Source organism: Sorex araneus, chromosome 3, assembly GCF_027595985.1.
Source record: "Sorex araneus isolate mSorAra2 chromosome 3, mSorAra2.pri, whole genome shotgun sequence".
Lineage (NCBI taxonomy): Eukaryota > Metazoa > Chordata > Mammalia > Eulipotyphla > Soricidae > Sorex > Sorex araneus.
This window is the reverse complement of record NC_073304.1, coordinates 2352396-2377960: the sequence shown is the minus strand read 5'-3', so window position 1 is coordinate 2377960 and position 25565 is coordinate 2352396. Positions and strand designations below refer to the sequence as shown.

At 48.0% G+C, this 25565-nt stretch overlaps 2 long non-coding RNA genes, 3 other non-coding genes and 4 pseudogenes across 13 annotated transcripts in view; all 9 read left to right on the top strand.

The window, feature by feature from the left end:
• The window catches only part of LOC129403306 (uncharacterized), a 58029-nt gene extending 50407 nt beyond the window's left edge, over positions 1–7622 (top strand). For 4 of the 9 annotated variants that reach the window (XR_008629109.1, XR_008629115.1, XR_008629108.1 and 1 more), the window contains 3 exons: positions 2195–2270; positions 4556–4636; positions 5526–5621. This is a non-coding gene — a long non-coding RNA (uncharacterized LOC129403306). Of the gene's footprint in view, positions 1–2194; positions 2271–2949; positions 3125–4555; positions 4637–5525; positions 5622–7521 lie in introns of those variants that run through there. The other 5 variants (XR_008629116.1, XR_008629111.1, XR_008629114.1 and 2 more) reach the window with 3 other exon arrangements.
• On the top strand, positions 2571–2645 carry LOC129403957 (small nucleolar RNA SNORD113/SNORD114 family). The gene has a single exon (XR_008629582.1). It is a non-coding gene; the product is annotated as a small nucleolar RNA SNORD113/SNORD114 family (small nucleolar RNA).
• On the top strand, positions 5967–6040 carry LOC129403964 (small nucleolar RNA SNORD113/SNORD114 family). Its single transcript, XR_008629586.1, has one exon. It is a non-coding gene; the product is annotated as a small nucleolar RNA SNORD113/SNORD114 family (small nucleolar RNA).
• On the top strand, positions 7057–7124 carry LOC129403959 (small nucleolar RNA SNORD113/SNORD114 family; annotated as a pseudogene).
• A 347-nt stretch (positions 7623–7969) lies between the features above and the next one.
• On the top strand, positions 7970–8043 carry LOC129403963 (small nucleolar RNA SNORD113/SNORD114 family). The gene has a single exon (XR_008629585.1). It is a non-coding gene; the product is annotated as a small nucleolar RNA SNORD113/SNORD114 family (small nucleolar RNA).
• A 1749-nt stretch (positions 8044–9792) lies between these two features.
• On the top strand, positions 9793–20178 carry LOC129403305 (uncharacterized). The gene is made up of 10 exons (XR_008629107.1): positions 9793–9856; positions 10120–10303; positions 10576–10652; positions 12259–12323; positions 13884–13955; positions 14695–14758; positions 15230–15337; positions 16256–16320; positions 17504–17582; positions 18665–20178. It is a non-coding gene; the product is annotated as an uncharacterized LOC129403305 (long non-coding RNA).
• LOC129403968 (small nucleolar RNA SNORD113/SNORD114 family) lies at positions 14452–14522 on the top strand (annotated as a pseudogene).
• On the top strand, positions 16087–16155 carry LOC129403960 (small nucleolar RNA SNORD113/SNORD114 family; annotated as a pseudogene).
• LOC129403958 (small nucleolar RNA SNORD113/SNORD114 family) lies at positions 16805–16872 on the top strand (annotated as a pseudogene).
• Positions 20179–25565: the final 5387 nt, after the last annotated feature.

Here is a 25565-nt window from a genome sequence, read left to right as displayed (position 1 = left end):
AAGGGAAGCACTGTAAATAGCAAAAATAAGTACTGAGTGGCTGTGTTAATACAGTGTGGGAATACAGTCTTAAAGATAAGGTTTTTGTAATTTTTCAAAAAAACCCTTTTGTATTTTTCTTCCTCAGATCTTATCACTGGTGATCATGGTTTTCTCTCTGTGGGGTGCATTGAAACCAATGTGAATAATTAAGTCTGGTTTTGTTTCAATTATTTCAAGAGTACTGGTTCTATACTTCATAAGTGTAAAATGGAAAAATTGAAGGCCAACCATGGCAGGAACACTCATATAGAATTTATATGATGTTATTCTATTGACTGTTCCAAATATGAAACCTTGAGGGTTATTCATTAAGCAGATATATCATTGTGACAAATAAGACTGCAGAAAGATGTAGGATAGTCAAGGATTTTATTCTTGAATTATTTTGAGCTATTCATAAATAATAATTTTATTAATGTCAGGAACTCCATGAATTAATTCATAAACAAGTATAGATGACAAAGAAGAAAGAGGCCAAGCCTGGACCAATGAAGGAACATATTATAAATAACAAATACTGTGTGTCTATAATATATATACTGTATATATATATGTATATATAGGTATACATACGGTATGACAAGAAATATAATCAATGACTGGATAGTAGTACACAAAAAGTTTTCTTTTAATTTCAAATTTATAGTTTGTGATCTTATCCTCATATGATCAACAATAAGACCAACATGTAACTTGCAAGTATGACTGTACAGAAAACTACGAAGTTAGCAATGTGTGAGGGCAAAAGAAATAGTAACAGACATAGAAAATACCTGTTGTCATTGAGAAATTGCATGTTTTTATCTCTGTTGGACGATATTATAAACAAGTAATGATCAGCTTGATCCTTCTTAATGAGTTATGGCGGCTCATCTTGTTCAGAGCGTAGTATCATAAAAATGTATGAGTACCTCTAGCCTGTGATGTGAAAGCGCAATATTCAGTGGAGGAAAAGTTTCCGTTTTTTCTGTCATCATCTCTGCTTTGGATATACTGGACTCTTCCCTGGCCACGACCCCCTGCTTGGCTCTACCTGTTTTCAGATAGAAAAATATGGGATTTTTAATGAGGAGCTACTTTTTGACAAGGATGAAGCATTACAAAGAAAAGTCCATCACAGTCCATTGATGAAAATAGGATTAATTTATGGCACTAGAGTAATTAATCCCAACAGGAAGAGTTGAGATTGATTAGTGAAAGAGATCTCACAATGCAGCGTATGACTCTGTACCTTTTCAAGGTACACATTCTAATATTTTTGTGCCTAGTGGATGTTTAATTTTACTGCTCTCAGACACACTGAGGAGTTACTTAGTAAGCTATCGTAGAGGGTGTGGGATCCAAATCTAAAGCTCAGGTCATTGTTAAGTCCAAGACATGGTAAGAGTTTTGGTGATTCACGTGACTGAGACTCTGAGTTCCAGCAGGAAAAATATTTTGCTTCTTCTAGGAAGGACCCTGCATATTGACTGGAGCTTTTCCAGAGGTCGTAAAAGACGTGGGACTCCAATATTTAAGAATTTTTATTTTAACAAACGAACCAAAGATTAACATATGCTTACTATAATACTTAGGAAGATGAAGAGGGTGAATTATGAAGTTTCACTAATCATGTCCAATTATGATAAAAGGAAGTAAGGCAAGGGAAAATATTAATATAGAACCGTGGGAGTATTAAGCCTTTACGAAATAAACTCTTCAAGGACATTTCCTCTCACTCAAAAGATTATAGACATTAAGGGCTCATATTTGTGTTTTGTGTTAGTGGGAAGGTTTATGTTGCTTGTTTCCTTAAAAGATAAAAATGCTGGAGCTGGAGAGATAATACAGCAGACTGTAAAATTGCCTTGTGGGCGACTGACCTAGGTTCCACATAGGTCCCTAACCCTTCTGCGAGTGATCCCTGAGCAGAGCCAGAACTAAGCCCTGGACGGTCAGTGTGTGTGACCCACAAACAAGACCAAAAAACCCCACATATAGAAAACAAAAATGCATATTATGCTAAAGGAATACATAATGTATGCTACATTATGTATCATTATATAATGCATATAATGAAATAATATTATATTATTTGAATAATGAAATGAAGATGCCTAGATCAATAGAAATAACCTGAGTCATGTTAACTGTTCTGAATTCTGCTTTTTAGGAAGGACTTGTCAAAGCTGAATTCAGCATTTCACTTTGGTCACAGTCTCTGGATTTGTAGCTGCGTGGAAACCTATGTGAGTGAAAGACAATCTATTCCTCTTACTTTGGGTGTTTTTCTTAGAGAAAATTTTCTTAGAGAATATTTTTCTTTTTCATATTTAAAAAATTTAAACATAAGGATACCAGAAATCAATGATTTAGTTTGTCGTAATGAGGTGATTAATGAAATATATATATATTAAGTTATCAATGCTTCCAAAGAAGTGATAGCTTTTGAATGCTCTTGCCTTTGAGTTCTGTGCTTCTCAGGTACATGTTAGGTTATTAATAGTGGATGGATGCATTCATAAGGAGGAAGGCAGAGACCCCAGTGATGGACCAGTGATGACAATTGATGGCGCCAGAGTCCTAGACGATGAACACTGTGTGTCTGGAAGTCTGAGGTCCAAAAGCAACACTGTTTAGTCTACTGCTTCTCTGTCAGCCCTCAAACGGATTGATCATTACTACAATGAATGATTTTGTACTGGTAACTTTGGAGCCAAAGATTTCAGTATTATTGGTACAAATGTATTCCTAAGAGGTCCATCAGTAAGTGAGCCCTAGAAGAGGGGAGGAAGGCTTATCAACGAGGCATATGTGATGAGGCACGTAATATCATTTGTACAGACGAATGAAGCTGATGATTTTAAGCAATGTCGAGGTATTAATTCTTTCCTATAAAGACCTTATCTTTATATAACAAATCATCAGTGCCTGTCTGCTGGAGTGGATCATATGAGAAGGAGAAGCAGGCTTTTAGAGATAGTCCACATTTTAAAATTCTCTGCTCTGCTCTGCATTTCCTGGAGACCCCGTAGCAGGCCTAAGCACCTTCCGTGGTGAATCAGTCTGGTATTCCTTCTGATTACTCAGCGTAGAAGTCATCGTGAGTAATAAGTAAAGTTTATCTTTGTTTGGGAGACTTTTCAAAAAATGACAAAAAAGTGAATATTAGGAGGGTGATAGAAAGTGTCGCGTTCAGGGTCAGGGGAATGAGGCCCATTATTGTCACTGTTTTTGGCATATTGAATATGCCTTATTAACTTTCAGATTCATCATTGATAATATTGAAAGAGAGATATTAATGCGCAAATAACACAAGTCGATGCAGAATATTTCTTGCTTTTAGTTTTGGGTGTTTTTAGAAAGGTTTAAAGCATGAATATTTATGATTAGTGAATTAATCACTGTACCTTATGCAAATAAGAATGAAGCAGAAGGGCCAGAAATAGAGTTCAGTGGTAAGAGCACTTCCTTTGCATGTGTGAAGCCCTGAGTTTGATCCCTGGCACCTCAAATAAAATGAGATTCATATAAGAACCAACAATAGTAACAATGGTGAAGTATAAATCATGATCATTAAATAATATATTCCCATAGCTCTGATATCCAAAAGAAAAAGAAATATAATCTATTGCCTCTATTTGACATGATAGTATAGATATGTTAGTGAAAGGGAAGGAGAATTTTCTTTTTTTTTTTTTTTTTGCTTTTTGGGTCACACCCGGCGATGCACAGGGGTCATTCCTGGCTCATGCACTCAGGAATCACCCCTGGCGGTGCTCAGGGGACCATATGGGATGCTGGGAATCGAACCCGGGTCGGCCGAGTGCAAGGCAAACACCCTATCCGCTGTACTATCGCTCCAGCCCCCAGGAAGGAGAATTTTCTTGATGTGTGTTAAAGAATGGGTAAAAAAATGATCTCCCCAAAAGAATTAGTGTATAGAGTTATAACAATTAAGGTAACTAGAATGAAGTGTGTCTGTTTTATCTTACGTGGTCACTGTCACTATCACTGTCATCCCGTTGCTCATCGATTTGCTCGAGTGGGCACCAGTAACGTCTCCATTGTGAGACTTGTTGTTACTGTTTTTGGCATATCAAATATGCCACGGGTAGCTTGCCAGGCTCTGTCGTGCGGGCGAGATACTCTTGGTAGCTTGCCGGGCTCTCTGAGAGGGATGGAGGAATCAAACTTGGGTCGGCCACATGCAAGGCAAATGCCCTACCCGCTGTGCAATCGCTCCAGTCCTATCTTATGTGGTAAGAAATAAAACTCTAAATGTATATTGGAAAAGCTGAAGTTCATTAAGAAAGCAACATTTTCTTATCTCTTTGACTAAAACTGATTAAACAATAAATAATGAAGTTCTTATGTTAGGATTATCTTTGATATTTGTTTTTCTAAGAGAAAATAATAACAAATGAAGCCAATGTTTGCTGAATTCTAAAATGACTGATAAGTGAAGGCATCCTCTGTGGATAAATAGAGAATATTTCAATTGTGTTATTATCTGTTCTGCTCTCTGTCACAGGACAGATAGCCTGACCTTACGGAAGCATTTTACCATGATGAGCTGCTCAATTGATGTCCCTTACATAAAACTAAAGACACGGTGAGTGAAAGGGTCTCCCATTATCTTGTTTATTTATGTAGGCTATTCGGTGTTAAAATGAACAATTATTAAATATATTCAGAGAGTGTCCAACAAAACTCAATAACAAATCTGGACAAAATATTTTGATTAGTTGATATTTTGCCACAAGAAGAAAGATTAATGGAAAAAGCATTGTCCAGTGGAGCAGATGTTCTGAGACAGATGTTAGGATACTGGATGGTCTTATCCCTGATTTTATTGTTACATGAAGGCTTATTTCATGATTATTAATGAGTTAATTCATTGATTGGTTCCAAGTCCTGTTGAGAGTGAGGAAGACGGAGCCCAGCTCTGGCTTGGCGAGGAAGGGACGACTGTCTGTCCACACTGTGGCTCTGTCTACATCTGAGCCTATTTTTCTGTCATTGATGTACCACGGGCATATTTCAGAATGGTGTAAGGACTCACTTCCCTGGCTCTGTGCCTATAAAATTAGAATAATTTTATTTTGAGGCTATCAACAGCAGAATAAATATACGTCCAAATGAACGAAGTTGAAAGGATTTAAGTCCTGCTTACTAAATGTAGAGTGATTAGAATGTTGCAAATGCATGCAGAGTGGATCAAATGTATTTTTACACTTTACGCTGAGACAGTGGTAACCGTGGAGTCTCTGTCTGAGTCAGTATATGTATCTTAATAAGAGAGAAATATCTACATAACACCATAAATGAACAGTCACTTTATGCCTTTGTCTTGAGTGTTGGAAGCTCGGGACCAATAAAGAGAAATAGTTTTCAAGTGTCTATTTTAGGCTGAGAGACACAGGGAGTACTCAGTGGCCGTTAGGTATCAGCCTGTTCCCATCTTTGCCTCTCTCCCCGCTCCCTTCCTCCTTCTCTCTCAGTTTACCCTTAGGAGAGTGGCACTCTTGGGCAGAAGTCTCAGCCGTCTTGGCCCGCTGTTCATAGTTGCGACCCTCTTTTCTGGTGCTCAGACTAAGGCAAGTACTGCTGACCATTAGGGCCTGGTGTTAGGAGTTTTGTAGGGCAACAGGGATTGATTCACAAATGCTCCATGATCAGTGAGACCCCTGTGTCCCCCTGACGTCTGCAGGGTGGACCCGGCTGATTGAGTGTCCCGGGTACACCTGGGTCCAGGGGTCGCCTGGAATCCCTGGTGAGGAAGAAGTGGAGGGGGCGGTGACCCAGGACTCTTCATCTGACAGGTGGGGCCACTTCTGGGGTGTGTCCAGCAGTCATTCCATAGCCCCAGATGCGTCCTGGCCAGCCCACAGGCTGACGGTCACATGGACGATGGGGTCGGTGCAGGGCAGGGCGGACAGGATTGGATCGATGATGTTCGCTGTTGGCGGTGGCGTATGAGTCTTCTACGATGAATACGTGTGAATCTGAGGTCCAAACACATGATGTCCAGTGTCTCTGCCTCTGCCTCTCGGAACAGGTTCTGGAGTGGTCAGTGAGCGAAGGGACCAATGCTAATGGAAATGGCGACAAACCCTTTTGTGTAACCCCGAGACAGTGTATGGACAGACTTCCCTCTAGTCCCCACAGCCATCAGTGTGTCAGTGGCTTCCCTCCCTCCTTGTCAGGGAAGTGTTGGAGCCGGGGCCGTGTTCCCACGGTGACACTGGTGAGACCCTTAGGTCTGTTTTCTCAGGAGAAATAAACACATTCTTTTCAAACGGACAGTCCCGAGGGCCGTCCCGTATAGCCTGCTAACATGACCTCTTGGAGTTATCTCCAACGTTTGGCATCCCGTCTCTCCCCCACCCCTCTTTCTGTCTCTCTCTCTCTCTCTCTGTCTCTGCATCTCTCTGTCTCTGTCACTCTGTCTCTTTCTGTCTATTTCTCTCTGTCTTTCCTCTCCTCTCCTCTCCTCTCCTCTCCTCTCCTCTCCTCTCCTCTCCTCTCCTCTCCTCTCCTCTCCTCTCCTCTCCTCTCCTCTCCTCTCCTCTCCTCTCCTCTCCTCTCCTCTCCTCTCCTCTCCTCTCCGTCTCAGAACTTAAACCTTCCTCCCAACAATAGCAGTAGACTCCTCCTACTGAAGAACGTCCTTGGTGACCCGCTCCACAGTTGCGCCCATGTTTTAGGATGTGAGACCCAGGCAAGTGCAGGTGAAGGTTTGGGTCCCACATGTGCTATTATGTCTAGAAAGCAGATGGCCAGTAGCATTGAAAGGTGTGAAACTCCCTCAGGGAAGGCCCCGTGGTAAGAGTAGCAAGTAAAGGGTTGATTCACCCATCAGTCCCCGTGGGAGGGAGTCCTCGTGAGCTAGCGGCGTGGGTGCAGAAATGACTCCCCATCTCGGTCAGGGATGTTCAGACCACACCTGGGTCCCAGAATTATTTTTCCCCAATGAAGTTAGTGGTTCTTTGGCTGCCGACATGCCGTGTGAGGCCATGGACGTTGCACTGTTGGATCGATGATGACCACTGGTGGCGTATGAGTCTTCAGCGATGAATACGTTGGAGCCTGAGGTCCAAAGAGGTGATGACCTGTCCTGGGCTGCCTGTGGCACGAGGCTACGGATAGAGATCAGGGCTTGACGGCGTCCCCTTCCCGCTTACTGCTCGACCAGGAGCTCATCAATCAGGAACTGGGTCTCAGGGATGGAGGTGGTGGTGTTCCGTCCTGTCGTCCAAGTCCTCATCCAGGAAATGCTCTTCTTAGTGCCCATCTTTCAGAGGGGTGAAGGGTGACCTCCTGGGCTAAGGATTTCTGATGATGCTGTGCCCTGCTGGGCAGGGAGATGCGCAGGGCATGCCACCTAGGGGGAAATGAAGATTCTCACATGGTCTTTCCATGCTGCGGGGCTCGAGCGAGGAGTTAACAGCATTGGGGATCAGCCTGTTCACATCTCTGTCTCTCCTTCTCTCTCAGTTTACCCTCAGGAGAGTGGCACTCTTGGACAGAAGTCTCAGCCATCTTCACCCGCTGTTCATAGTTGCGACCCTCTTTTCTGATGCTCAGACTAAGGCAAGTACTGTTGACCATTAGGGCCTGGTGCTAGGGGTTTTGTAGGGCAACAGGGATTGATTCACAAGTGCTCCATGATCAGTGAGACCCCTGTGTCCCCCTGACGTCTGCAGGGTGGACCCGGCTGACATGGGATTCAGTGTCCCGGGTACACCTGGGTCCAGGGTTCACCCAGAGTCTCTGGTGAGGGAGAAGTGGAGGGGGCAGTGACCCAGGACTCTTCACCTGACAGGTGGGGCCACTTCTGGGGTGTGTCCAGCAGTCACTCCGTAGCCCCAGATGCGTCCTGGCCAGCCCACAGGCTGACGGTCACATGGACGATGGGGTCAGTGCAGGGCAGGGCGGACAGGATTGGATCGATGATGTTCGCTGTTGGCGGTGGCGTATGAGTCTTCTACGATGAATACGTGTGAATCTGAGGTCCAAACACATGATGTCCAGTGTCTCTGCCTCTGCCTCTCGGAACAGGTTCTGGAGTGGTCAGTGAGCGAAGGGACCAATGCTAATGGAAATGGCGACAAACCCTTTTGTGTAACCCCGAGACAGTGTATGGACAGACTTCCCTCTAGTCCCCACAGCCATCAGTGTGTCAGTGGCTTCCCTCCCTCCTTGTCAGGGAAGTGTTGGAGCCGGGGCCGTGTTCCCACGGTGACACTGGTGAGACCCTTAGGTCTGTTTTCTCAGGAGAAATAAACACATTCTTTTCAAACGGACAGTCCCGAGGGCCGTCCCGTGTAGCCTGCTAACATGACCTCTTGGAGTTATCTCCAACGTTTGGCATCCCGTCTCTCCCCCATCTCTCTTTCTGTCTCTGTTTCTGTGTCTGTCTATCTGTCTGTCTGTCTCTGTCTCTGTCTCTTTCTCTCTCTGTCTCTGTCTCTTGTCTGTCCATCTCTGTCTGTCTCTGTCTCTCTGTCTCTGTCTCTGTCTCTCTGTCTCTGTCTCTCTGTTTCTGTCTGTCTCCGTCTCCGTCTCTGTCTCTGTCTCTCCTCTCCTCTCCTGTTCTTCTCAGAACTGAATCTCTCAGGAAGATAATAGTAATGGGCCTTTGAGTTGAGAACCTTCTTGGTGACCAGCCCCGCGAATGTGACCGTCTGAGGACCTGAGACCAAGGCAAGTATGGGTCAAGCTTTGGGTCCTGCATGTTGCTGTTGTTTCTCAGACTTGTTGTTTCTCAGACTTTCAGAGTCCCTGAAAGGTGTGAACTGCAACTGCTTTACGTTGGGTTGAGAAATCCTTATTTTAAGCGAGTCCATTGGGCTAGGGGTGACTCATGGGGCTGCGTCCAGTTTCCTCTGGGGGAGTCCTCTTGGATATGCCCCGACCACAACAACAAATAAACGTGTAAATGGCTCTGAAAGTGACCGCTCATGATCTGAAGCACCGTTTTCCTTTTCCACGTGATTGGCATGCAAAGACCGGGTTGGTGACAGTGGCCTGGTGTTCATGACTTAATCGATTTACTCAGGAATATCTCAGTCATGATCTAGTCTGTACCACCCTGTGTGAGCACTCAGCTTCGATTCTGGGGGGTGCCGGGTTTGAGCACAAAGTGCCAATTGGGGGGGGGGTCCACCGGGCGTCTGCGGCTGGCAGAGACGGTCGCATGGCAGGAACACGCAGGATGGCTGTTCACAGGCTCTTGCGCTTCCTAGATTTTGAGGTGAGATGTTCACGTGTGAGGTGGCCCCCTCAAATCTCTAATTGCGAGGGGAAATGACAGAAGCGCGTCAGCTATTGAGTTAGATGAAGCAGGTGAAGCGGACACAGCTATAAAAACGTGACAAGGCATAACAGACCTGAACGCAATTCGGAAATGCTAACACCTGTTAAGAAATAAACGGATGAAGGGTGGCACCGCTGGCTGTCCGTCACTAGTAGACTTCAGTCCCATTTTCCGGGGACGGTAGTGAGTTTCATGTTTCATAAAGACCAGGGTGAAATAACTGGAGGCCTGCGGAATGACGGGTGGTGCTCTGGGGCGGTGCCCAGCTCCATGCTTGGGGGCTGGGGGAGCGGGCAGTGCCAGGGTTCCTGCATGCACAGCACGTGCCCAGGCCCCCAAAGAGTTAGTGACACCAGCTGGTACGGACTGAGCTGGCTTAGTAAAGGGCGGGCGGAAGTCGTAGGTGAAAGGACGTCCCTATCCTTATCGTCTGCTCCGTCTCAAACACTCCAGGCACCTGGTGGCCGTCGGCAAGGTGTGGCCTGATCCCCACTCACCTGGGAGGCAACGGAAGTGAGTAATAGTCTTTCCTGTGGAAGGCCCGGTGGCGTCCTGCGTTGCCTCTGTTACCTGTGGAGTAGAATCAATCCATCAGTCCCGGGCTAATGACGGAGGCGGGGCTGACTCACTCCTGGTGGGGACTGAGGTCAGGGGATGGGGGGCAAGAGGGCGTCTGTGGGCATATTCTGCTGAGAGACCTTGGGCATTCCCAAGAAACTGCTTAAAATAGTTGTGGCGTGTGTGCATTACCTTCGTTATTATTTGTGATATTTTAGATTACTTGAAGCAAATGAAAAAAAAAGAAGAAAACAAAAACGAGGGTGACACTTGGATGGATGGTGACGGGTCTGCTGGGACTCTGAGCCCCGTCGCAGAAGGAATCGGCTCCCGTCTTCCTGCTGGAAGGGCACCCTGGGACAGACGCCCAGAGACTGCCAGGCTCTGCGCCGCGGACAGGCGGTATGTGTTAACATCCCTTAGTGTCCGAAGGGATGGGAGGAATGAGCAAGTAGATAAAAATGATCGAAGACAGAGCAGATAAAGCATTGTTTATTTCCCGAATGTATGGCGGATAAGCATTATATCATGTTAGTTGGACTAAAAGCCCCATGGGCTGAGCGTGGGGTCGGCCGGCCTGTGAAGGAGGGTCCCGGGGGCGAGTACTCGGCGGGGAGAGTCAGTCTGTCGATGGGGCCGGGGGTTCGTCTCTAATGCCTCTTCTCTGCCCCCAGAGCAAACAGTGGAGTCCATTTCAGATTCTGCGGGGGTCAACCTCGTCATCTCACATCGGGCCCAGGAAAGGGACCAGGTAAGTAGCAAAAAACTTGTCCTGGTTCTTGGGTCGTGGGATTTGAGTGAAATTGTCTACCCCAATCAGAGCGGAGCAGTCTGGCTCACAGGTAATGCTGAGGTGACGTTGTCTATGTGAAGAATGACTCATGGGGGCTGGAGTGATAGCACAGCGGGGAGGGCATTTGCCTTGCACGCGGCTGATCTGGGTTCAATCCCCAGCATCCCCTATGGTCCCCTGAGCACTGCCAGGGGTGTATTCCTGAGTGCAGAGTCAGTAGTAACCCCTGTGCATCGCCGGGCGTGACCCAAAAAGCAAAAAAATTAAAAAAAGAATGATTTATAGATTCAGTAGTGTACTTCAAAGAGTTTTTATGAATGTGTTAATTTTATTATTATCAAGAAATTCTTGATCTGCACTCCCGCCGCCCCCCCACCCCATGGCAGCTTCCTACCATGGACCCTGGCCCTTGCTTCTACTGTCTTTGACACACATAATGTGTGTTTTTGCTTTAATATCCCGCACATGAGTGCCATCATTCTAAGCTTGCCCCGCACCCCTCTCGTGTCACGTAGCAGGGTAGTCCCCACGTGCTTCCACGTTTAGGCAGATCTCATGGCTTCATTTTCCCCAACAAATCTTTTTTTTTTTTAATTTTTATTATATCACCATGTGGAAAGTTACAAAGTTTTCAGGTTTATGTCTCAGTTATACAATATTCAAACACCATCCCTTCACCAGTGCCCATATTCCACCACCCAAATCCCCAGTATACCCCCCGCCCCCGCCCCCCACCCCCAACTGTATAACTGATGAATTTCACTTCATTTTCTCTTTACCTTGATTACGTTCCATATTGCAAAACATAACTCACTATTGTTCCAACAAATCTTAAATATAATCACGACAGTCCGAATATGTTCTTGTCAGATCTCAACAATATAAAACCACGTTCTGATTGAGCCTTACCTGAGACTTGGGTCTCAGTGGACGTGATGGGGTGAGAGACAGAGGCCAGCCAGGGAACTTACTCAGGCCTTTGGGTGATGTCGGCCTGCTTGAGAGCAAGTTAGCCAGCAGGTGGGCGCGGGTCTCCTCAGAGTGGTGTGGGTGTGCATGTGAGTCCAGACCAATGATGACGACTGGCCTGTGACTCCGGATGACAAAGGGCACATGCCTGCAACTCTGAGGTCGGACCCACATGGACCTGGAACCAGGGAGCCAGAGTTGTAGGAATGTAGAAGAATCTCAGTTTTGGTCTTAGTGGTATTTTTACCTCTTAAATGAACTAATGGCAGAATAAAAGTAAAAGGCATAAATTTGGATGGAGAGAATAAAGCATTGTTCATTGATCAGCTCTGTTCTAAGGAAAATGATTAGCAGCCGAATCTCAGGTGTTATCAAATGCACCATCGTGCTCTGTTTCTTTACCCTGAACTCTCTGAGCAGAGGCGGATAATACTGTTATCCACGAATAACAATCTGAAGATTTATTTTGTTAAGAGACGCCGTAACAGGAGTAAGAGCTGATGGAAACCTGTGCCTGTGTGTGATCAGGGCGGGGCGCCCACGGAGGGAATGCCCGCACCCTCTCACTGTCTTCTGTGCTGGCACTTCCGCACAGGTGCCGAGCGGGTTCCAGCTTCTCTTGGAATCAAGTTTGCTTTCAAGCCCGCATCCTCGTGTCAGGTAAGACCCCGGTGAGAAACGGTCAGTGTTATTTGCCTGGCAGTGTCATTTCTTGGGCATGGCTGAGTGATTATCAGCATTTTTATAATTGTGTTTTAGCCATTGGTATTAACCATACTGTCCATTTTAGGGGTGCAGGCATGCAGTCTCCAATCCCACAATTACATATTTTTTTATAATGTCAGAGCACTGCTGTCTATTCAGCCATTGATTAAGCTGATTGAATTGAGGATGAACTCCACATAACTTTTTTAAAATTCTGAATGTTAATTTAATTTTTTTATTTTATTATTTCTATTATTACTACTCCTACTATTATTGGGCTGGAGCAGTAGCGCAGTGTGTAGGGCGTTCGCCTTGCACGTGGCCAACCCAGGTTCGATTCCTCCATCCCTCTCGAAGAGCCTGGCAAGCTACCGAGAGTATCTCGCCCGCACAGCAGAGCCTGGCAAGCTACCCATGGTGTATTCGATATGCCAAAAACAGTAGCAACAAGTTTCACAATGGCGACGTTACTGGTGCCCGCTCAAGAAAATCAGTGAGCAACGGGATGACAGTGACAGTGATACAGTAATACTACTATTATAATTGTCATTGTCATTGTCATTGACATTGTCATTGATACTCTCAGTAGCTTGCCGGCCTCTCCGAGAGGGGTGGAGGAATCAAACCCTGGTCGGCCGTGTGCAGGGCAAATGCCCTACCGCTGTGCTATCGCTCCATCTATTATTATTATTATTACTTTATTATTATTATTATTCCCTCCCTTTTTTTGATTCACTGTGAGATACAATTACAAAGCCTTCATGTTTGAGCTTCAGTCATACAGTCATCAAACACCCATCCCTTCACCAGTGCACATTCTCCACCACTGAAATCCCCAGTATCCCCCCAACCCCATCCCAACACTTCCCCTGCCTGTGTGGCATATAGTATTTTTCTAAAATATCAAAAATTAGACAGCCACATCCCAAATGATGAGCAAGATGTAAAATATTATGTATTGAGCTGGTTGATTGACAGAGATATAGCGTGTGTGGGAAATAATTCCGTAGGCAAATGTTGGGAAATTAAGATTAATTAAGATTAGGATTTTAATCTTAGTGGTGTGGGTGTGCATGTGAAATGTACATGTGTCAATAATTCATCATTTCACTCAGATATAAAATAATGACACCCCCCCCCGCCGTCTAGGCCTAGACATATTTGAGGTCGTAAAAAACTTCTTTTTTATTAAGAGGAGATAAGGTATACATTATGAACATTTTAAATTTATTTAAAAAATCCTTTTTCATTATGAGCCAAGCCCGGTCGTGCTCACGGATCAGTGCTCACGAGGCTCAAGAATCCACGGTGGTGGTGGTGATTGAACTTGGGTCCACCGCAAGCATCTTACCCCTAGACTGTCTCTCCATCACGAAAACATTTTGGTCCTAAATAACTGAGGCTTCCATTAGAAAATACGGTAATTCCCAAGAGCCGAGTAAATGAACTGTGGCAGCAGGATCAAGAGGAATATGTTTCACTAACTGACATTTTCCACCTCTGCTTCGTTCTCAGAATATTCGAGTTGTGCTTCACTTCACGGCAGAGAACCCGGATCCCCGTTGCTGTTGGAAACGCAACATCAGTGTGAGCACGGTTACTTTTGAAAAAGTCTTACCTTAAGGCATATTGATTTCTAGAGTATCCAGTACTAGTACTGTCTTTGAAAGTGGTGATAGCACCCGGGGCTGTAGTGCAGCGTGGAGGGTGTTTGCCCTGCGAGTAGCCCATCTAGGGTCACTCCCCAGAGTCCCATGTGGTCTCGCAGCACCACCGAGAGTGATTCCTGAGTGCAGAGCCACGAGTAACCCCTGAGCATTGCTGGGTGTGACACAAGAAGCCAAAAAAAAGTGACTATAGAATGGCGGAATGCTGAGTGCAGCTCAGCACTGATTACCGAACGCCATAACGTAGGAACACAAGCATGAAAGGGAACACTGAAAAATCAGCACAGCTATCAAGGCAAGAGCGAGAGCTACTTAGAGATCGGGCTGTCAGGGTTTTGTCTTTTGCCAGTAGGGCATCATGTGATTTGCACATGAGCAAATCCGTTAGCAAATACCTAGACATGAGTGTAGGGTGTTGGATGCATGATGACGGCTTGTGGCGTCCGAGTCTCCTGTGATGAGGACTGTCCGGAACGCTGAGGTCCAACGCCGAGACCCCAGTCAGCCAGTGGCCAGATGCTGTTTATCTTACCGGCAGGAAAATGGAACAGAAAAGATCCCGAGCCACTGTCTGCTCACTGGCTTGGCGGAAAGTGGGCGTGCAGGACCAGTGCGCTGGGTGTCTGACCCTCTGTCACCATCTGTCCTCTACTCCCCAGAGTCGGACACGCTGGCCCACACGGAAGCACGTCCAGACACAACCCTGGCTCCGGTCAGCTCAAGGTGAGTCACACCTGAGGTTATTTTCTTAGCTTGAGGATTGCGTTTCTGTAACGCAGTTCATGGCGTCCTTCGTAAGTGTCAGTACAGCTGGAAGGAAAACTCTCGGTGATGAGTGCAGCCTTTAATGTTGTTTTTTTTTAATTTTTAATTTTTTTTAAATCTATTTATTTTTTAATTAGTGAGTCACCGTGAGGGTGCAGTTACAGATTTACACACTTTCGTGCTCGTGTTTCCCTCATACAGTGTTGGAGAGCCCATCCCTCCACCAGTGCCCATTCTCCACCACCAATGAACCCAGTGCCCCTCCCACCCCCAGCCCCATCTCCCCCCACCCCACCCGCCTCTGTGGCAGGGCATTCCCTTTTGTTCTCTCTCTCTCCAGTTGGGTGTTGTGGGTCTGCAATAGGGGTGTTGAGTGGCCATTGTGTTCAATGTTTTTAAAAATCTCCCACTGGACTTTGTACTCCCCAGAGTGGACCCCTGAAGCTCACTGAAGCAGTGCCCCCTGGTGGCCAGTGAAAGAACTGCATCATCGTCGCCCCGAGACCAGCCTGTGAATTTCAGTGGTTCTGTTCAAAGGTAATCCATCGGCTTCTTTGGCCGTCTGAAATATACCTAGACGAAGTGATGTATATCCTTAATACCAAACACTTATTTTACTCTCGTACTGGGAGCAGCTGTGTGCAAGGCAAGCGTCCTCCCCGCTGTACGATCTCTTTGCCCCCCCCCCCGCCCCTTTAAAAGGTGAGAGTAAAACACGTTTCTCCCGCTGAGAGAGTACTGTCTCCAGGAGTTCCATTTCTAAGCCGCTCCTCCCAGTCCAGAAGTATCCATACCCCATCCTGGGGCCGTCCTAGCCTGCTGCAATGCGGTGGTCTCCTAATGCCCCCACCCCACCCCACCCCTGCACTTTCCCATATAGAATGGGTGCTTGGGAGTGGAGGTGGGGAACAAGCAGTGATATTTTCCCAGGTCTACCCTTGCCGGGTTCGATTCCTCCGTCCCTCTCGGAGAACCCGGCAAGCTACCGAGAGTATCCCGCCTACGCGGCAAAGCCTGGCAAGCTCCCCGTGGTGTATTCAATATGCCAAAAACAGTAACAGCAAGTCTCACAACGGAGATGTTACTGGTGCCCACTCGAGCAAATCGCTGAACAATGGGACGGTAGAGCTGCAGGGCTACCGGGAGCAGCGTGGTTTGCCGGAAATCCACTCTGCAAGTGAAGGATGCCAGGGAGGCCTGTGGTTTGTTTAATGTGGTTTCAAGGTCACGGTTAGAGAATCGAGAATTGGGAACATTAGCAAGTGGCAGTGTAGGGCGACAGGCGGTGAGCTGGATGATGACCACTGGTGGCGTATGAGTCATCTACGATGAATACGTGGGACTCTGAGGCTCGCCCGGGCACGGCGGACACCATCCGCCTGCTTGAACCATCCAGAATATTCACGATTTCTTTTTTTTTATGTTTTATCCTCGGCTCTGCGATGTCTTCCTTAGCACGGCGCCCTCGAGCGGAGGGCTCGGCCGGTGGTCACCGCTGGAGAACAGATACAGATGCTGACGTGAGTCCTTGGGGGAAACCGTCTTCCTGCCTCCTCACTGTCCTGGCACTGGGAAATACGTCATCCCAAAATGCCGAATTATTTTCGTGTTAAGTGTGGTGTTTGTGAAGCATTGACCAGTCTGGTGTGTATTTAGGACACTAAGGATTAAGAAATATTTGAGAGGGCTTTGATACTCCTGTTAAGAACATGTAGAGTATTCTTAGTTTGGGGGTTGTGTATTTTAGCAGTTAAAATAATGTTTAGGCCCGTAGAGGTGGTACGATGGGTAAAGCATTTGCCTTACCCATGGTTGATTCGGGTTGAATCTCAGGCATCCATGTGGCTCATATGGCCTTGAGCCCTGCCAGGAGTGATCCCTGAGCACAGAGCCAGGAGTCAGCCCTGAGCACTGCCGGGTGTGACCCTTAAAAAAAAAAGACTTTTTGTGACCGAATACCTCTATCAGTAAGCAATGAGAAATGGATGCAGAGATGAAAAATATTGGACCAATGATGATGACTGGTGGCGTATGAGTCTTCTGCGATGAATACGTGGGAATCTGAGGTCCAACACAAGGGGACTCTGGTCCATTCTCCTTGTTGGGGGAGAGTCCATGGACAGGTGTCGCGAATCTTTAAGGCTTTCCCTTTGGGCTGATTATTTATACACTTTCATTCTTATAGTACTATTAGAAAAATGAAAATCTACAAATAAAATGAAGGTCTTCTATAGAACAAGAAAGGTGGACGCAGTGAAGCGTAGTCCAGTTTCAGAAACGTGTGTCGAGTCGAGAGGGAGCAATGACATGTATGGAAATCCCGATGTTCAGTTAGAAACAGACGGTCCACGGCCTGGAGAGAAGGCGCGGAGGGTCAGAGCGTGCGCGTTGCAGCAGACAGCTCAGAGTCGACCCCAAATGCCACACGGTCCCCTGGACCTGCTCGGCGTCGCCCCCAAACACAGGGGCCTCATGACAGTCACCAAACTAGCTAAGGATGGGACAGGCGCTCAAGTCAGACAACATCTAGATCCTGGGTCCCACTCCGAGTTTCTTTCTCCGAGACCTCTTGGGGAAATAAAAGCGTCCCGACATCCAATTAACGACGGTCGGGACGAGCGGCGCCGTGGCAGGTGGGAAGCTCGGGTCACGGGAAGGAAGGGCTCACCTCTTGCTCTCACTTCTCCGCTCTGCTCTCCTCAGAACTGACGAGCCTGGGTCCCCCTGCCGCCCCGGCCCCCTGCTCTGGGGTCGCCTCTGTGGAAGGAGGCAGGAGACAGATGTGAGTAATAATCAAAGACCTTGTCTCGGTGCCGGTCCTTGGTTTACGGGTGTTAATAAAAAGCAGGAACTGTGATCGGAGAAGGCCAGCGGTGCCTGCGTGAGAAATATGGGCTTAATTTGAAACACGCCCTGGGTTCAAGCGCGTGTGAAAGGGGATGCCTTCCTGCCAGCCCTCGGTGTGACAGGAGCTCCGCAGACAGGGGGCTGGCACCATGGCCTGGAGTCCGGGGGCTCAGAGTTTTCCTCCGTAAGCAGCTCAGAGACTCGAGGGAGGAGGGGAGGAGGTCTTCCTGGCCGGGGGGAGCCCCGCCAGCCTGGGACTCAGGAGGTCTGCAGAGCTGACGGTCAGCGCGGACGGTTGCGGCTCTTCCTCCTGGCCCTTCCGTTCTCTGCCGATGGTTATGCCAAAGCAGGAATCCAGAAACCAAGCCCAAGAGCCCCCAAACCGGGTCATGGGAGACTTGTTAGTCTAGAAATACATGGGGAGGGGCTGGAGCAATAGTACAGCGGGGAGGGCGTGGGCCTTGCACGAGGCCGACCGGCCCGGGTTCGATTCCCAGCATCCCATATGGTCTCCTAAAATTACCAGGAGTAATTCCTGAGTGCAGAGCCAGGAGTAATCCCTGAGCATCTGAGCATCGCTGGGTGTGACCCAAAAAGCAAAAAAAAAAAACAAGGCAAGAAATGCCATTAGGTCAGGAGCCCAGAGTCCACGCTGGGGACCCCAGGTTTTGTTTTCGATCTTGTGTGGGTCTTCAGCGCCCTTGGCTAAGGGCCCCCTGCCCGCCTTAGGAAAGGGCAAAGAAATGCCCTTAGTATGGAGGTAGGAAAAGCCGAGGAGAGTAAGTGGGTTTGACTCGCCGTCTCTGGCGAGGGACGATCCCCACGGCTAAGCTACTGGCAGTTTGCGGCCTTGGGTCCGCCTGAGTTTCGAAGGTACTTTGCACCCGTCAAAGGAAGTTGCGTGAGCACTGTCCCAGGAGGATGGGCCACGCGCCAGCGTGACGGCAGGTGGAGAGGCAGCGTGCCCGGCTGGCGGGGCGTCTCAGCGTTTCTCATCTCCTGCCCTTTACTCCCCAGATCGGACCCTCTGGTGCTGATGCTGACCTCCCCCGGGACCACCCGCTCGGCCGGTGCCCCCACGGGCCGCGTGGCTGCCTGCCCGCCCGTCCCCAGTCTCGAGGCTGGGTTTGCGTCGTGGGTCCGAGAGCAGCTAGTGCCTTGTCCAAGACCAAGCTCGCAAGGAGCATGACACGCGCCCGTTTCCCAGCGTGGGCACGATGCTGAGAGCGAACAGAAGCGAGTGCCGCTCCCGTGGATTCTGGGCTGGCCGCGTGTGAGCACGCGTGAGGGATCCCGTGTCTGTGGCCGTGAGCGTATTGTATTGCCGACCTCCCGTTAGTCCGTAGCCCCCTTGGAAAGGCCACAGGAGAGCGGGTGCCGCCGCCCGCCCGCCCGCCGCCGCCGCGTCTCTGTCCTCTGTGCGTGCCCGAGTCCTGCCTGCGTGCGTGTATCTGCTGCCGCCCGGCGTCGTCCGGGAAGTCTCCACATAGGTGTTAGGTACTTGGACGTTCTCCGTAGCCTTTGTAAGTAGGATGTTAGTAAGATGTTAGCAGTATTCTCTAGCGGCAAAGTGCCAGAAAGGAGATGTCGACTCCAGACGAAGAACACTATGTATCGTGTTAGATATGTTACAAGGTAAAAGTTACTCACGGAAGGGTCAAGAGTAGCCCACGTGTGTTGTATCCACTAGTAGTTCCTGTAGATGATGAAATGTAATAGTTACTCATTGCCTGAGCCAGCTGCAGACTCCGCATTTGTTTCGTGAACTAGAAGTTTCTCTGCCCTGGCCGGAGAGGGTGTGCAGCACGTCGGGCCCCCTCTCGATGGTGGCCAGTCAGGGTCAGTTCCCGGCACCCGTATGTCCCCACAAACACCGCCAGAAGTGACCCTTGAGCGCAGAGCCAAGAGTGACCCCTGGAAACCACCAGATGTGGTCCAAGATCCCCAGATAAATAAATAACCCTCACAGATTAATAAATGCCTAATGATTAGAAATAAATTCGAAGCTACAAATCAATGGAGTGGATTTTCAGTCTCCACCAATTTCTGTCCTTGGCTTAGACACATAAATTGATGTCCCCACCCCACATTGTCATCCTGCTTTCATGACAGAAGTGAAAGAAAGCAAGCACTGGCCAAATGCATTCTTCTGCTGGCTCATCTAATGAGAGGTATTCATAGTAGTATTATACGTATAATCACCACATAATATATAGTTATCAATAAAGTGAAATGGGCCGTTGTGCAATAATCCATATATCCATGTCGCGAGGTTGATGGTCTGTAGCGCGAGAGCGTGGCTGTGTGCGGGGCTGGCGTGGGCTGCCCTGACGTCCAGCCCGGCTGTGTTCCTCAGATGTTGTAACGCTTGTCCTTGTTTCTGTTCTGCGTGGCTCTGTATGTACTGTTGTGAATGTGAATGGTTACCAGCACTATTACGGAAATATAAAGGAGAACGTGTGAAGCATTGTGCAACTATGAACCTATGTGGAGAGACAACGTATATTCTAAATAAAAATATAAAACACTGACGCTCACGGAGGAATAAATTGCTGGCTATTATGATCTCTTTTCCCAAGGATCGTTCAGATGTGGGTCGCTTAGACCCAGTCCTGCTGCTCTAGCCAGGTCAGGGCTTGAGTGTTCCTGCTGTTCCGAGCCAGCCCTGCTGAGCTGGAGAGAGCCCAGTGGTCAGGGCACTTGCCCCCCACACACACCTCGAGTCTCACTCCACATGCCCCGTGTGATCTCTGAGCGCAGAGCCAGGAAGCCCAATAGCAAAGAGGGAGGGAGGGTGGGAAGGCAGGAGGGAGGGAGGGAGGGAAGGAAGGAAGGAAGGAAGGAAGGAAGGAAGGAAGGAAGGAAGGAAGGAAGGAAGGAAGGAAGGAAGGAAGGAAGGAAGGGAGGGAGGGAGGAAGGAAGGAGGAGGGGACTAAGGCAGAGAATAGGGGAGGGAAAGAGGAAGGAAGGAAGGAGGGAGGGAAGGGAGGAAGGAAGGAAGGAAGGAGGGAGGGAAGGAAGGAAGGAAGGAAGGAAGGAAGGAAGGAAGGAAGGAAGGAAGGAAGGAAGGAAGGAAGGAGGGAGGGAGGGAGGGAGGGAGGGAGGGAGGGAGGGAGGAGAGGAGAGGAAGGCAGAGAGTAGGGGAGAGAAAGAGATAAAGACAAGAGAGAGAGAGAGAGAGAGGGCTAGAGGACTACATTATCGGGTTTTTAATTCCTCAGTGTGTCTGAGTGAAGTGTGGCGCTGAGAGGCCACTGAAAGTGGATATGGGGATTTTTTTTATCTCACGTGTGCTTTGTTTCTTAAAACCGACACGTCACGCTGATGTGAGGCCCGTGAAGGAGTCCCTGCCGGCAGCTCGGGATCAAGGTGAGGGCGGTCACGGCCCGGGCCTGTGGCATCTGTGCCTGTTCACTGCACGTCTGAGCACGCCCCAGGGAGCAGCTCGATCCGAGGAAGCGTGGTGCTCCTTAGTCACACGTGAAATTCACCGTGAGGTGGAGACACTTCTAGACGCGGAGCTGGTGTGTTTGTAGCGTAGGACAGTGCAGATAAATGTGAGGCAGAGACGTGAATGTAGACGGAGGGTGTTGGGTGCAGGATGACGGCTTGTGTCCGAGTCTCCTGTGATGGCTTTCCGGAACCCTGAGGGCCAATGGCCAGGGTGCGAGTCTCTCCCCCTCGTTTCAGGGACTCTCTAGCGGAGATGCTCTAGATGAGGACACAGGGATCTGGCTTCGGTCTTTATGCATTTGATACAGAAGTAAAGACGAAGGTGGTTAAACACGATCCCTCTGTAGAAGTATATCGTCAGAAATATAAGTAGCCACAAGACTGGTTATACTAGGATGTTAGTGTTCAACTAAGGAAAATATTGTCATTAATAAATAATTGTCAATGTTCTTGCTCTATCAGCGGCCAAATACTGTTATTTTATTGACAGGAAAATGGAACAGAAAAGATCCCGAGCCACTGTCTGCTCACTGGCTTGGCGGAAAGTGGGCGTGCAGGACCAGTGCGCTGGGTGTCTGACCCTCTGTCCCCGTCTGTCCTCTACTCCACAGAGTCGGACACGCTGGCCCACACGGAAGCACGTCCAGACACAACCCTGGCTCCGGTCAGCTCAAGGTGAGTCACACCTGAGGTTATTTTCTTAGCTTGAGGATTGCGTTTCTGTAACGCAGTTCATGGCGTTCTCCGTAACTGTCAGTACAACCGGAAGGAAAACTCTCGGTGATGAGTGCAGGATATCCCCACAGAGTCCCGCTGAGTGGCCGTGGTAGCTGGGGGTCCCTCTGGCAGGGGTGGAGATGGGAACACTCTAGGAGCAGACCAAGTACCTTGGGAGCTCAGGTTGCTGATTTTGTTACCCAGGCACTCAGCATAATGGGGCACTGATGAGTTTATTGATGACCAATGAGAAGTGAGTCAAGAAAGGGCAGGACTGGCTCAGTGATGCCGACTTCTCAGCATATCACATGAGTTTCTGCAACGGTCATGTGGGACGGTCTGAGATCCGAGAAATGAGCACCACATTCCCCTTTTTTTGATTTTAGGGAGTCTAGATCCTGTGAGGAATATCATTGTTTTTTGGTTTTCTTTTCCAGTGCCAGGGAAGACCAGGACCCCCTCACACAGAAGGTGAGTTTGCCGCTGAGCCACGTCCCCCGCCCCACAGATAATTCTCTTATTCTTGATGTTCACTCATTTCCATTATTACACGTGGGGAATGGGATCACGAGTAAATACATAAAAATGTTCCTCAGCCACTCATTGCTTCATGATTGACACGCGAATGGGGGAACAGAATCTAATTTTCCCTCATCTTTTTTGTCTTACACTCCTGAGGATGGTCCCACGGTTCTGAGTTCTGGAGTTGTGTCCACACGTCTAGATCCTGGGAAGCACGTAAGTTTAAGAGTCAAAGTTCTCTCCGGGGTTTGTGGGGATTTTTCAAAGAAGATTTTAGTGCATTATTAAAAGACATGAAATATAGTTCAATAAGGTGACCTTGAGGCCAGTCTTTAAGGAGACACAGATATCCAGATATTTTGGGGAAATTACTTTGAATTTTTGGCTCTTATTAGTGAATTAGTCCATTCCAGTGGAAATGAAATTAGATTTCCCCCGTAAATCTGCAGGGTGGGGTCTGTGGGGAGACTTGGTGAAAGTAATATTCCACATTCCCATGACCCCCTTAAACAGAGTATTCCCTGGGTCTAGAGACGGAGACTAGGAATTTGCTCAGTGTGGCTATTGGGGTAATAGGATAGAGTTATCACTAGTATGATTAATCATGGCACCATTAAAGAAATCCAATAATGCAAAAGCACGCGGACTCAGGTGGAGTTATTTTCTTTGCAAAGTGTTACTTCTTGATGGAAACTCACTGCGTTCTTAGAAAGTGTAAAATATAATTTAAAAGGCAATTGATCTATCTCTGTGATTGAGGCCGCGTACGTAAAAGGCTGTGTAGTTGAATCTGTGTGTTTAGACTGAGAACACTAATGTGATCGTGGCTGATAAGAAAATAATCGAGATAAAGACAGAGAAGGTCATTCAAGAGTTCCTTCCATGGTCTGATGAATCATCAGACTCAAACTTCTCAAGAAATGAGTTTTGCCAGTGCACGGTGAGAAGCAAACTGAGAAAATGTAGGGTTGGTATTGGGTCAATGATGGCTATGATCATCATATCTGAGATCTGCACAATGATCACACAAAAATCTGAGATCCAATCCGAAACAAGGTCCATGGGCCTTGCTGCTGGGGGCCCTGGAGTCTTTTCAGGAACTTAACACGAAGCTGTTTTTGTTTTCGTTTTGCTTCGCAGTGCCGGGGATCGGCCCCAGGACCTCCCATGTACCAGGTGAGTTCTACTGCAGACCCAACAGCGCCGGTCCTGGAGACGGTCTTCATGCTTAGTGTTCAGCATTTGCACTTGTAACCTTTAGTGGCGAGTGGGAGGGCACCTCTAAGCGTGTCACATATGTGTTAGCCACAAATAATTGACTGAAAAGTGAGGGACCCTGAAAAGGGGGAGCAGAATCCAGTCTTCTTTTTTTCTCTCCTGCTCTGGGGGGTGGTCTCAGCTGCCTGAAATGTGTCCCAGTTCCCAAACTCTGGCTGCACACGTGTCTAGAGCTCAGAGTACACGTGGGCTGGAGTCAGAGTTCTTCCGTGATGTCTGTTAAGCTCCTTACGAAAGTATGAAAGTCAGTGAGGAGGCCCTGAGTTCCGTCTCGGAGGACAGAGAGATGGTCCAGCTCTGAGGCGACCCCACTTGGGTACAGGTGCTGATCAGTTAGTCAGCAGCTGGAGACGAAAAGAAGGGCCCCAGTCACGGGTTGATGCCGGCTGTGGCAGGGCAGATGTGCACTGGGGTCGTCCCCACTCAGACGACGATGTCCAATTGGCAGAAATGGGAAATTCATTCATGCTGTAACTCTGGTTCAGCAACTTCAGAACGCTGACCCGTAGCTATCAGCTTTGTTCTTCCGGATTAGTTCTAAGTTAGAGATTGTTACTTTCGCCAAAAATAATACATCTTTATAAAGCAAATAATGTATGCCCAAATGAGTAATTGGAGTGTAGCAATCAGGAATCGATGTCGGTTCATCGGGTCTGCTTTCTGTAGAGTACCTTGGTTTTGGGGGGGTTGATTTGGTGGACGGAAACGAAATCTTCCATGGTTTGAGCTCTTCACTGGCATCGGCGGTTTGGGCCTGAGGGAAGGAGGGAGGGGCAGGCTGTGAGCATAATTCCATATTGGGAGGATGGGGATCATCAAAGTTATTTGTAGTTTTTTTTTTTAATTCTTTAAAAAAAAACATTTACTGAAAGAACTGTGGTTTACAAATTCACTGCTTATTGGGTTTCAGGCAAACAAATTTCAGCACCAATCCCACCGCCAGTTCCAACGTCCCTCTACCCTGGTTCCCTGCTCCCCACCCCCGTATTCCTGAGCTTAGATCTCCTGTTTCTGGTGTTGTTGGGTCTGTGCCTTGGAGGGGGCTCTCGGCCTCCCACGTCACCGGCAGAACCCCAGCCCGAACCCCGTCTCCGCTACTTCCCTTTCTCTTCGTCCTGGTCCCCCCGGCTTCTTTCCTTCTCTGTGTTCTCCTCCCTGTATTCTGGGGCAATGTGTATTTCTTGAGTGAAGAGAAACTTAATAAATGCAGCAGATAAAATGTAAGTTTTTAAAATAATGAGCCACCAGCGCGGAGAATCAAGCCAGGTTGGGAGTGACGGATGGTGAATTATGTGCGTCTACAGAGCTTCGGTCCAAACACAAAATGAAATCTCGTCCTTTGCTCTTTTGGAAAAGACCCTATAGCCAGTTTTTAGGAAGATTAAATTATGCAATTCTTGCCCTTTTGGGATTCATGGGTAATGGCTGTATTGGATTTTTATAAATGAATTAGTGCATGAGGCGTTTAACAAGCAGGACTCGGCGAAGGGAAAAACATGTCCACACCAATTACAGCCCCTGTGAGGACACGACCCCCACACCAGCTGTTCCGGGCCTCCTGCCCCGAGACACGGCGCCCGCGGACGGGCCTGCAGTAGCCCACGCTCTGGCAGAGCCACCCTGCGTGCGGTACTGTGAAACACATTTGCAATATAATAGACCAGGGGTAAACACGTGGCGCCTAATTAGAGCTCTTGTGTCCACTGATTTTCTCCATGAAACTCCGTGGGCACAGGGCACTTTCACTCTGGTATGAAACGGGCAGCGGGTGGCACGGACTCTGCTGTGTGGTGGCCTTGTTTTGAGAGGATGCAGAGGAACTGATTTTATCATTATGGTGCATAAATGATAACAAGCGAGAGGGCAAAGGGGTAAATACGGATGCGGTAATGGCCCATCTTACAATCAGGTTGTGATTTAGCGTTTCCACTCAGGTAATCACCCTCCG